Source organism: Mus caroli, chromosome 5, assembly GCF_900094665.2.
Source record: "Mus caroli chromosome 5, CAROLI_EIJ_v1.1, whole genome shotgun sequence".
NCBI classification, from domain to species: Eukaryota; Metazoa; Chordata; class Mammalia; order Rodentia; family Muridae; genus Mus; species Mus caroli.
In genome coordinates, this window is record NC_034574.1 from 50,689,496 (window position 1) to 50,698,458 (window position 8,963).

Below are 8,963 nucleotides of genomic sequence, written 5' to 3' on the forward strand. Positions count from 1 at the left end.
ATATATAGATATATATATATATACATACCCTGAACTTGCTTCATTCTGCTCCTCTAATGAATTCTCTGTCCAAAGCATTCTAGATAATTTCTTATTCCTATTGAATTGTCCATGTTGCTGAAGTTTCAAGGAGTAATCAGAGCAGTAATCTGAGGGGAAGTAATACAAGATGAGTCTCAACACTGTTCCTTAAGTATGACAAAGAAAGTATTTTCCTTTTCTTTGCAGTCTTCAAATTGAGTTAACAGTTCCCTGTAGGTTTACAAATGAGCAGGTAGCCACTAGCCTCTCCCAGGCTCTGTTTGTGGATGGGAAAGAACACTGAGAGCACGAGATCACTTCCCACATCTCTTTAACTGCTGTATTTCTCTTCACTAGATTAATCAATCATATGAAAGAATGAGTGAGAGATTCTCATTTTCCATGCTTTTACTGTACCACAGGAACCACAGGGGAGGACCTTGTGTGAATCTTGGCTTTGTATTTAGATTTTCAAGAAAGTACAATTAACTCACCCCATAAAAGATATACCTGTGAAGCTAAGCCAATGCCAGGCAAACACAGAAGTGGATTCTCACAGTCAGCTACTGGATGGCGCACAGGGCCCCCAATGGAGGAGCTAGAGAAAGTATACAAGGAGCTGAAGGGGTCTGCAACCCTATAGGTGGGACAACAACATGAACTAACCAGTACCCCAGAGCTCGTGTCTCTAGCTGCATTTTTAGCAGAAGATGGCCTAGTCGGCCATCATTGGGAAGAGAGGCCCGTTGGTCTTGTAAACTTTATATGCCCCAGTACAGGGGAAACACAGGGGCCATGAAGTGGGAGTAGGTGGATAGGGGAGCGGGGTTAGGGGGGTTATAGGATACTTTCAGGATAGCATTTGAATTGGAAATGTAAATGAAGAAAATACCTAATTAAAATAAATAAAATAAAACAACAAAAAATATTAGCTAGGGTTTGTTGAAATAATATCTACATTGTAATAGGTACATATGTTGTACTTGACCCAAATTTCATAAGACAAGTAATTCAATGTTTTAGATTTTTGTAAAACAAATCATATCTGCATGAAAAACATATACTATGTAATAATTTTCTGATAATTGTGTATAAATAGGAGTATTTTCAAAAATAACCTCAACAATTAAATGGTTTGAATAGAAGTTATGTCTATGTTATTTCTCTGGATATTAAAGAACTAACTCTGAAAAAAATTGGAGGAAAAAATTCACCATATTGCATAATATCATAGGTAAAGTTGTTGGAAATGAGCCACTTGCTTAACATACTGGGGAAAAATAATTTATTTCATGACATGTGAGATTCTAAGTAGTAGTACATTTCTTCTATTTGTCTTCACTCCTTTTTTTTATTGGATATTTTCTTTGCTTAGATTTCAAATGTAATTCCCTTTCCTGGTACTCCCTCCAAAAACCACCCTCTCCCTATCCCCTTTCCCCTCTCCTTGCTCACCAACCCAACCACTCCCTCTTCCTTGCCCTGGCATTCCCGCACAAGAGGGCATACAGCCTTCACAGGACCAAGGTCCTCTCCTCTCATTGATATCCTACAAGGCCATCCTCTCCTACATAAGCAGCTGGAGTCATGAATCCCACCACTTGTATTCTTTGATTGGTGGTTTAGTCCCTGGGAACTCTGGGATTACTGGCTCATTCATACTGTTGTTTCTCCAATGGGGCTGCAAACCCCTTCAACTTGCTTAAGTCCTTTCTCTAGCTCTTTCATTAGGGATCCTATGCTCAGGCCAATGGATGGCTGTGAGCATCCATTTCTATATTTGTCAAGCAGAACCTCTCAGGAGAGAGCCATATCAGGCTCCTGTCAGCATGTACTTGCTGGCATCCACAACAGTGCCTGGGTTTGGTGATTGTATATCGGATGGATCCCCAGGTGAGTCAGTCTCTGGATGGTCATTCCTTCAGTCTCTACTCCACAATTTGTCTCTCTCTGTAATACCTTCCATGGGTGTTTTTTGTTGCCCCTTCTAAAATGGATATAAGTATCTACCATTACATTCATATTTTGAATTCTGAACAGTAGAACATTACAAACTTTTGACTAAATTCATTTTAATCAGTAACCTTTTTCTCAATGTACAATTCAATAACTGTAATATGTCCATAAAAATCATACTAAATCAGAGTGTAGGTTTATCACCTTTGTTAAATAACTTTAATCAGTGTAATTGTCCATATGTTGTGTTAGAATTTACCCTTGTAGAGTACAACACTAAAAAATAAGAGATAATGTTGGCATGAATTAGAATATTTTAACATATACAAGTTCAAAGGAAAAAATATATATATCCTAGCACAACAAGGATCTTAGGATCACGGTTGAATGGAACACAACATCTGTTCCAAAAGAACCCCAGAGTGCCTGGGGCCAGCAGGAACAGCAACACAGAAACCCCACCTGACCAGTGGTTCTGGTTTCTTTGAATCAGTGCAGGTCTACCTTGATTTAGAACACAGACAGCAGCCCTAGGGTCCCCAGAGGAACTACCACTTCTAGGCACTCCAGTACACTCAGGATCTCAGGATCTCAGAATCCCAGGATCCCAGGATCTTGGTCACACTAGGATCTCAGGGTCTCAGAGGAAGCGAGACTGCCAAGAACTCTGACACACCCTGAATCTCAGCATCACAGGATCCCAGAATCATAGGATCACAAAGAAAGCTAGGCTCTGAGAAGTTCTGAGTTAACTGGGATTACAGGAAGGACAGGCTCCAATCAGATATATCTAGGGAAGGGAGGACTTGAGATAATCAGATGGCAGGAGGCAAGCTTAAGAACAGAAGCAACAGAAACCAAGGTCACTTTGCATCATCAGAACCAAACTCTCCTACCATAGCAAGTCGTGGATATACCATCTCACCAGAAAAGCAAGATAAGGATCTAAAGTCACTTCTCATGATGATGATGGAGGACAATAAGCAGGACATAAATAATTCCCTTAAAGAAATGCAGGAGAACACATCCAAACACGTGAAATAATTGAATAAAACCACACAGGACCTAAAAATGGAAGGAGAAACAATAAAGAAACCACAAAGAGAGACAACTCTGGAAATAGAAAACCTTGGAAAGAAATCAGGAGCCAAAGATACAAGCATCACCAACAGAATACAAGAGATAGAAGAAAGAATCTCAGGTGCAGAGGATACCATAGAAAACATGGAAACAACAATCAAAGAAAATACAAAATGCAAAAAGATCCTAAACCAAAACATCCAAGAAATCCAGCACACAATGAGAAGACCAAACTTAAGGATAATAGGAGTAGATGAGAAGGAAGATTTCTGGCTTAAAGGGCCAGTAAATATCTTTAACAAAATTATAGAAGAAAACTTTTCCAATCTAAAGAAATAGATTCTTGTCAATATAAAAGAAGCTTACAGTACTCCAAATACTTGGGATCAGAAAATAAATTCCTCCCATCCAAATAGTCAAAACTCCAAATGCACAAATCAAAGAAAGAATATTAAAAGACGGAAGGGAAAAATGTCAAGCAACATGAAGACAGACCTATCAGAATTACACCTGACTTCTAACAGAGACTATAAAAGCCAGAAGATTATGGGCAAATGTCATACAGACCCTAAGAGAGCACAAATGCCAGCGCAGCCTACTATACCCAGCAAAACTCTCAATTACCATAGAGGGAGAAACCAAGATATTCCATGACAAAATGAAATTTACACAAAATCTTTCCACAAATGCAGCCCTTCAAAGGATAATAAAGGGAAATCTCCAACATAAGGAGGGAAATTACACTCTAGAAAAGGCAAGAAAGTAATCTTTTAACAAACCTAAAAGAAAATAGCCACATGAACAAAATTCCAACTCAAAAAAAAAAAAAACAGGAAGCAACAACCACTTTTCCTTAATATCTCTTAATATTAATGTATTCAATTCCCCAATAAAAGATATAGACTAATAGGCTGGCTAAATAAAAAGGACCCAACTTTTGATGCTTACAGGAAACCCACCTCAGGGAAAAAGACCGATACTACCTCAGAGTAAAAGGCTAGAAAACAATTTTCCAAGCAAATTGTCCCAAGAAACAAGCTGGAGTAGACATTCTAATATTGAATAAAGTTGACTTTCAACCTAAAGTTATCAAAAAAGATAAGGAGGGACACTTCATACTCATCAAAGGTGAAATTTACCAAGATGACCCCTTAATTCTGAATACCTATGCTCCAAATGCAAGGGTATCCACATTCATTAAGGAAACTTTAGTAAACCTCAAACCATACATTCTACCACACACAATAAGAGTTTGAGGCTTCTGCACCTCACTCTCATCAATGGACAGATCCTGGAAACTGAAACTAAACAGATACACAGTGAAACTAAGAGAGGTTATGAAACAAATGGATTTAACAGTTATTTCAGAATATTTTATCCTAAAAAAAAGAATGTACCTTTTTCTCAGCAACACATGGTACCTTCTCCAAAAGTGACCATATAATTGGTCACAAAACAGGCCTCAACAGATACAAAAATATGGGAAAAAAATCCCAAGCATCCTATCAGATCACCACAGACTAAGGTTGATGTTCAATAACAATATAAATAATAGAAATCCCACATACATGTGGAAGCTGAACAACACTCTACTCAGTGATTCCTTGGTCAAGGATGAAATAAAGAAAGAAATTAAAGAATTTTTAGAGTTTAATAAAAATGAAGCCACAGCATATCCAAACTTACGGGACACAATGAAAGCAGTCCTAAGAGGAGAACTCATAACTCTGAGTGCCTCCAAAAAGAAACTAGAGAGAGTACACACTAGCACCTTGACAACACACCTAAAATCTCTAGAACAAAAGGAAGCAATTTCACCCAAGAAGAATAGAAGGCAGGAAATAATCAAACTCGGAGCTGAAATCAACCAAATAGAAACAAAAAGAACTATACAAAGAATCAAACAAACCAGGAGCTCATTATTTGAGAAAATCAACATGATATATAAACCCTAAGACTAACTAGAAGATACAGAGACAGTATCCTACTGAACAAACTAAGAAAAGAAAAGGGAGACATGATAAGAGACCCCAAGTATATCCAAAAAATCATCAGACCCTACTACAAAATGCTATGCTCAGCAAAACTGGAATACCTGGATGAAATGGACAATTTTCTAGACAGTTACCAGGTACCAAAGTTAAAACAGAATCAGATTATTGATCTAAACAGTCACCTATCCACTAAAGAAATAGAAACAGTCATTAATATTCTCCCAACCAACAAAAGCACAAGACCTGAGGGGTTTAGTGCTTAGTTCTATCAGACCTTCAAAGAGGACCTAATTCCAATACTCCTCAAACTATTCCAAAAAAAAAAAGAAAGAAAAAGAAACAGAAAGTACTCTACCCAATTCATTCTATGAAGCCACAATTACTCTGATACCTAAAGTATACAAAGACCCAACAAAGAAAGAGAACTTCAGAGCAATTTCTTTATGGATATTAATGAAAAAATACTCAATAAAATTCTTGCAAACAAAATCCAAGAACACATCAAAATGATCATCCATCATGATCAAGTAGGCTTCATCCCAATGATGCAGGGATGGTCCAATATATAAAAATCCATCCGCGAAATCCCCTATATAAACAAACTCAAATTTTAAAAAACCCACATGATAATCTCATTAGATTCTGAGAAATCATTTGACATAATCCAACAGCTGTTCATTATAAAAGTCTTGGAAAGATCAGGAATTCAAGGCTGGTACATAAAAGCAATATACAGTAAACCACTAGCCAGCAGCAAATTAAATGGAGGGGAACTTGAAGCAATGACACTAGAATCAGGGACTAGACACTGTTGCCAACTCCCTTCCTACTATTCAATATAGTACTTGAAGGCCTATCCAAAGCAATAAAACAATAAATGGTGATACAAATTGGAAAGGAAGAAGTCAAAATATCACTATTTGCTGATGATAGGATAGTATATATGAAGGACCCCAAAAATTCCACAAGAGAATATGTGAACCTGATAAACAACTTCAGTGAAGTAGCTGGATATAAAATTAATTCAAACAAATCTGTGGCCTTTCTGTACACAAAGGATAAACAGGCTGAGAAAGATATTAGGAAAACAACACCCTTCACAATTGTCACAAATAATATAAAATACTTTGGTGTGTCTCTAACTAAGGAAGTGAATGATCTGTGTGATAAGAACTTCAAGTCTCTGAAGAAAGTAGTGGAAGTAGATCTCAGAAGATGGAAAGATCTCCCATGCTCATAGATTGGCAGGATTAATATAGTGAAAATGGCTATCTTGCCAAAATCAATCTACAGGTTCAATGAAATTCTGATCAAAATTCCCAATTCAATTCTTCACAGAGTTAGAAAGGGCAATTTGTAAATTCATCTGAAATAATAAAATACTTAAGATACCAAAACCTAGTCTCAAAAATATAAGAACCTGTGGTGGAATTACCATTCCTGTCCTCAAGCTGTACTACAGAACACATGTGATTAAAACTGCATGGTGCTAGTACAGCGACAGACACATAGATCCATGGAATAGAATTGAAGACCCAGAAATGAACCCACATTAATATGCTCACTTGATATTTGACAAAGAAGCTAGAATGATCCAGTGGGAAAGGATAACATTTTCAACAATTGGTCCTGGCTCAACTCACAGTTATGATGTAGAAGAATGTGAATTGATCCATTAGTATCTCCTTGTACAAGGCTCAAGATTAAGTAGATAAAGTAACTCCACATAAAACCAGAGACACTGACACTTATGGAGGAAAAAGTGGGGAAGAGTCTCGAAGATATGGGCACAGGGGAAAAATTCCTGAACAGAACCCCAATGGCTTGTGCTGTAAGATCAAGAATCTACAAATGAGACCTCATAAAATTCCAAAGTTTCTGTAAGGCAAAGGACACTGTCAATAAGACAAAAAAGGCAACCAACAGATTGGGAAAAGATCTTTACCAATCCTAAATATGATACTGGGCTAATATCTAATATATACAAAGAACTTAAGAAGTTATACTCTAGAAAACAAAATAACTTTATTCAATACAGGGTTCAGAGCTAAACAAAAATTCTCAACTGAGGAATACCAAATGGCTGAGAAGCACCTAAAAAAATGTTCAACATCCTTAATCACTAGAGGAATACAAATCAAAATAACCCTGATATTCCACCTCACACCAGTCAGAATGACTAAGATCAAAAACTCAGGTGACAGCAGATGCTGGTAAAATTGTGGAGAAAGTGGAACACTCCTGGATTGTTGGTGGGATTGTAAGCTTGTACACTCTGGAAATCAGTCTGGCAGTTCCTCAGAAAATTGGACATAGTACTACTGGAAGATCCAGGAATACCACTCCTTGGCATATACCCAGAAGCCTTGTAATAAGGACACATGTTCCACTATTTTCATATCAGCCTTATTTATAATAGTCAGAAGCTGGAAAAGAACCCAGATGTCCCTCAACAGAAGAATGGATACAGAAATTTGGTTCATTTACAAGATGGTGTACTACACAGCTATTAAAAACAGTGATTTATGAAATTCTTAGACAGATGGATGGATCTAGAGGATATCATGCTGAGTGAGGTAACCCAATCACAAAAGAATAGACATGATATGTACTCACTGATAAGTGGATATTAGCCCAGGAGCTAAGAATACCCAAGATACAATTTGCAAAACACATGAAACTAAAGACCAAGGAAGACCAAAGTGTGAATACTTCAATCCTTCTTAGAAGGGGGAAAAATTACCCATGGAAGGAGTTACAGAGACAAAGTTCGAGCAGAGACTGAAGGAATGGCCTTCTAGAGATTGCCCAACCAGGGGATCCATTCTATAAACAACCACCAAACCCAGACCCCATTGCAGAAGCCAACAAGAGCTTTCTGACAGTAGCCTGATATAGCTGTCTCCTGAGAGGCTCTGCCAGTGCCTGACAAATACAGAAGTGGATGCTCACAGCCATCCATTGCATGGAGCCCAGGGTCCCCAATGAAGGAGCCCCATAGCAGGAACTAACCAGGACCCCCAGTGGTACCAGGAACTAAATCATCAACAAAAGTGTACACAAGGAAGGACTCATGGCTCCAGATGCATATGTAGCAGAGGATGGTTTAGGTGATCATCAATGGGAGGAGAGACCTTTGGTCCTATGAAGGTTCTATGCCCCAGTATAGGGCAATGCCAGGGCCAGGAAACACGTGTGAGTGGGTTGGTTATCAAGTAGAGGGAGGAGGGGATACAGGTTTTTCATAGGTGAAACTAGGAAATGGGATAACATTTGAAATATAAATAAAGAAAATATCTAATCTTTTTTTAAAAAAAGAGTCTTAGTCAAAGAGAAGTGTACAAAGTTAACACTGCGGAGAAAAAATTGGGGGAGTGACTGAAGTGGAGCTGAAAATATAGAACTTCAGCTTGCAAAGTCAATGCTTGCACATTTATTGCATAGTGTTTCCTTTCTTCTGCCTGCTCAACTTATCTATTTACGAAAAGAGAGACAGAATAAAATGGTTGGGACAGAACCTCAGCATAAGATTCAAGTGAGATACTAAACAGATAGAAGACTACCTATCTGAAAGAAACCTAACTGGCAGCTCACTAAATTATTCCCAACACTTAAATATTGCACATTTATTTTAATGTCTATAATCCATCTGAGATTCGTTTTTGACAAATGTGGAATGCACCATTTAGTTGAACAACATCTCTCAGAAATATGAAGAACATGGGTTATTTCTTCAATTGCAGCAGTTTATTTATAAATCAATTCCAAATACAGAGATTTTTTCAGGTTGAGAATTGTGGAATATTAATATTCTCTTCAACTAATGTAGTGTCATAATCTTCCACTACACAGGACTAAGTGTTTCCTATTGTATGTCTGTGTGCATGCTCATTTTTTATGTTGAGAAACTCT